This window comes from Myotis yumanensis, unplaced genomic scaffold, assembly GCF_028538775.1.
Source record: "Myotis yumanensis isolate MYYU_CA2020_CCGP unplaced genomic scaffold, mMyoYum1.0.hap1 SCAF_5, whole genome shotgun sequence".
Lineage (NCBI taxonomy): Eukaryota > Metazoa > Chordata > Mammalia > Chiroptera > Vespertilionidae > Myotis > Myotis yumanensis.
The window spans coordinates 107,766,843-107,771,593 of NW_027223756.1; positions in this window are offsets into that span (position 1 = coordinate 107,766,843).

Sequence of the window (4,751 nt, forward strand, 5' to 3'; positions counted from 1 at the left end):
CGCAGTTTGCCGACCATGGCCCTAGCCTCTCCCCCTGAAACGTCAACAAGTTAATCAACTATAACTCAGCGAAGGATTCCCTGCTCAATACAGAAGCATGACTGAGCGGCCTGTGCATTGAAGAATCTAAGGTGGGCACCTGGGAATAAACGGGAGGTGAGAAGGGAGGAGAGCTCAGATGGCCAGGGATGCAGCCCTGCACCTGGGAGCTGGTGGCCAGCTCGTCCCAGAGAGGGGAGGAAGCTGGTGACAGCAAGCCCTCCCGTCATCCAGGAGGAAGAGTCTCCGTGGCTCTCCAGCAGGGAGAGCGGTGGGAACAGCGGCTGGGCCTGCAGAGGTTCCAGGCAAGGACACAGCATAGGGGTCTGCCCGGCATAGGGGTTCTGCTGAAGCTGTCTGCTGCTGGGCAGTGGAGCTTCAGACACAGAAACAGAGCCACAGAGCCCTGCCGTCCCTTGGGCTCCCAAGAGTCACCTCCAGTGGCCCTTGGTGTTGGGTCGAAGAGCACATTATCTGGAAACCAAGAGCTACTGCAGTGGAACGGTTTCCCTCTATGACTGATCCCCCAGTGGGACTTATGGTAGGGGACCCCTTGGAGGTCCAGGGTTGCCATTTGGTGGGGAAAACAAATCCCACCCCCAAGCAGAGTGTCTGAGGGAAGCCAGGTCGGCTCTGGGCGGTCACAGAGGTAAAAATCTTGTGATTCACTGCCACCTACTGGAAAACAGTAGAAATACCTCTTCAGAGAAAGCTGCTAGCAGCGGTTCTCAACCTGTGGGTCACGAACAATGAAAATACATCCTGCATATCAGATATTTACATTATGATTCATAACAGTAGCAAAATTACCGTTATGAAGTAGCAACGAACATAATTTTATGGTTGGGGGTCACCACAACATGAGGAACTGTATTAAAGGGTCATGGCATTAGGAAGGTTGAGAACCACTGTAAGACGAAAGTCAATAATACAAAAATACCCAAACAGAGGAGACCAGCAAATACCATGAGTAACCATGTGAATGAGGAAGCTCAGAAATAAAATGAAAACCTCCAGAAAGCAAGCTGCAACACATGGAAATATTTTATATAAATGACAGAGAATTCAGTATTGCAGTTCTGAAAACACTCAGCAAGATGCGAGGATACAGATAGGAAATTCCGTGCACGCAGAAAACAAATTAATAAGCAAAATGAGTATTTTACCAAAGAGATTAAAACTTTAAAAAAGAACCAATCTGCCTGGCTGGTGTGGCTCAGTGGTTGAGTGTTGACCTATGAACCAGGAGGTCACAGTTCCATTCCCAGTCAGGGCACATGCCTGGGTTCAGGGTCAATCCCCCATGGGGGGCATGCAGGAGGCAGCCGATCTATGATTATCTCTCATCATTGACGTTTCTATCTCTCTTTCTCTCTCCCTTCCTCCCTGAAATCAATGTATATATTTTAAAAAACAATATATTAAAAAAAACGATATGAAATTCTGGAAATGAAGCATGTAATTAGGGAGATCAGGAGTGCAGGAGTGAACAGAGCAAACCAGATGGAGAAAATAATTGGTGCTACCAAAGATAGGAATCTAAAAACGATGCAGAGGAAAGAAGAGAGAGACCTGAGCATTTTTTTTAAATGAAAGAGTTCTACAAGAACTATCTGACTCCATCCAAAAAGCAATATAAGTATAATATGCATACTAGAAGAAGAAGGCCGGAGAAGGAAATGGAGAGCCTAGTGGATGAGAACTTCCCGAACTTATGAAAAGAACCAGATCTTCGAATCCAAGAAGCAAACAGAACACTTAGATACCTCAATCCAAAGAGGCACTCTCCAAGGCACATTGTATTCAAACTGTCAAATACTAATGATAAAGAAAAAATTCTCAAAGTAGCCAGGGAAAAGAAGGAAGTGATCTACAAAGGAAAATCCATCAGAATATCATCCTACTTTTCAGCAAAATCTCTGGAAGCCAGAAGAGAGTGGAACCAAATATTCAAATGACTGAAAGAGAGAAATTATCAGTCAAGAATAATATACCCAGCAAAGTTAAACTTTAAATATAAAGGAGACATAAAGATTTTCCTACACATATGGAAGCTGATGGATTTTGCCACCAGAAAACTTCTACTGCAAAAAAACACTGGAGGAAGTTATTCTACCCGAAACAAAGAGCATGAAGTCATAACACTATGCATAAGATCACCAAAAAGCTTACAGCATAAACAGGGATAATTTGTGACAACAACAAAAATAAAACGGGAAGGGGTAAGCTCTGAACTGGCAAAGGAGGATGGAGATCAGATGCACTTGAAAGAAAAAAAAATCCAACTGTATATTTGCAATTTTCTTTTTCATAAACTTAATGGTAACCACACACAAAATCCCCCAAATTAAGACACATCACTTAAAAGAAAGAAAGAAAGAAAGAAAGAAAGAAAGAAAGAAAGAAAGAAAGAAAGAAAGAAGGAAGGAAGGAAGGAAGGAAGGAAGGAAGGAAGGAAGGAAGGAAGGAAAGAAAGAAAGAAAGAAAGAAAGAAAGAAAGAAAGAAAGAAAGAAAGAAAGAAAGAAAGAAAGAAAGAAAGAAAGAAAAAGGAAGAAACAGAGGAAAGAAGTATGGAATACCACCAAACAAACTCAACAGACAGAAACACAAAAGATAAAATGGCCGTAGGAAATTCTCATACATCAATAATTATCCTAAATGTAAATGGACTGAGTTCACCAATAAAGAGGTACAGAGCAGCAAAGTGGATTAAAAAACAAAAACTAACTATATGCTGCCTCAAAAAACATATCTAAGTTGAAAAGACAAAGTTGGATTCAAAGTTAAAGTGTGGAAAATGATTCCCCTAGCAAATAACGACTACAGAAAAGCAGGTATAGCCATACTTATATCTGAAAAATAGATTTCCAGATAGGATGAGACAAAATGCACATTTATACTGATAAAGGGGACACTACATCAAGAAAACGTAACACCTCTTAACATATATGCAACCAACCAGGGAGCACCGACATATATAAAACAACTACTCACAGAACTAAAGGGAAACAGATCAAAACACAACCATAGTTGGGGACCTTAATACTCCATTGACAGCTCTAGATAGATCATTCAAACAGAAAACTAAAAAAGGAAATACTGGCTTTAAATGACACACTAGCCCAGTGGTCGGCAAACCGCGGCTCGCGAGCAGCATGCAGCTCTGTGGCCCCTTGAGTGTGGCTCTTCCACAAAATACCACGTGCGGGCGCGCACGTACAGTGCGATGGAAACTTCGTGGCCCGTGCACAGAAGTCGGTATTTTGTGGAAGAGCCATACTCAAGGGGCCAAAGAGCCACATGTGGCTCGCGAGCCGCAGTTTGCCAAGCCGCAGTTTGCCGACCGCTGCACTAGACCAAATGGACATAATTGACATTTACATCAGATTACACATTCTCCTCCAGTGCATGTGGAACATTCTCAAGGACAGACCATATGTTGGGTCACAAAACGAGCCTCAACAAAATCAAGAAGATTGAAATTATCCCGTGCATATTCTCTGACCATGATGCCTTAGAAGTAGAAATCAACTGCAAAAAGGAAGTAAAGAAACCCACAAATACATGGAGATTAAACAACATCCTACTAAAAATAACGGGGTCAAAGAAGAAATAAACCGTGAGAACAAAAGATATATAGAGAGCCCTGGCCAGTTTGGCTCAGTGGCTACAGCGTCGGCCTGTGGATCAAAAGGTCCTGGGTTTGATTCTGGTCATAGGCACATGCCTTGGTTGCAGGTTCCTCCCCTGCCTGGGCCCTGGTCGGGACTCGTGCAGGAGGCAACCAATTGATGTGTTTCTCTCACATCAATGTTTCTCTCTGTTTTTCCTTCTCTCTTGAACTCCCCTAAATAGATATAGATAGATAGATGATAGATAGATAGATAGATAGATAGATAGATAGATAGATAGATAGAGATAGAGTTAGAGATATATAGATATATATATATCAAGAGCGAGAAATGAGAATGACTATGCAAAATATGAAAACTTCTGGGATGCAGCAAAAGCAATAATAAGAGGGAAGTTTATATCATTACAGGACTATCTTAAGAAACAGGAGAGCCAGATCTGGTTTGGCTCAGTGGATAGAGTGTCGGCCTGCGGACTGAAAGGTCCCAGGTTCGATTCCGGTCAAGGGCATGTACCTGGGTTGCGGGCACCTCCCCAGTGGGAGATGTGCAGGAGGCAGCTGATCGATGTTTCTCTCTCATTGATGTTTCTAACTCTCTATCTCTCTACCTTCTTCTCTGTAAAAAATCAATAAAATATATTTTTAAAAAAAGAAACAGGAGAAATCCCAGGTAAACAACCTAACATTACATTATATCTTAAAGTACTAGTAATAGAAGAACAAAAGCAACCCAAAATCAACAGAAGAAAGGAAATAAACATTAGAGCAATAAAATAGAGGGGGGGAAAAGACTATACAAAAATTTAATTTAAAAAGAGCTAGCTCTTTGAAAAGATTAATAAAATTGACAAACCCCTGACTAGACTCACTAAGAAAAAAAGAGAAAAGACCCATGTAAACAAAATCAGAAATGAAAGAGAAGTCACCACAGACATTACAGATATACAAAGGATCATACTAAAATACTACGAAGCACTATATGCCACCAAATTCAATAAACTGGAAAAAAAGGATAAGTTCCTAGAAATATATAACCTTCCTAGACTAAATCATGAAGAACTAGAAAATCTAAATAGA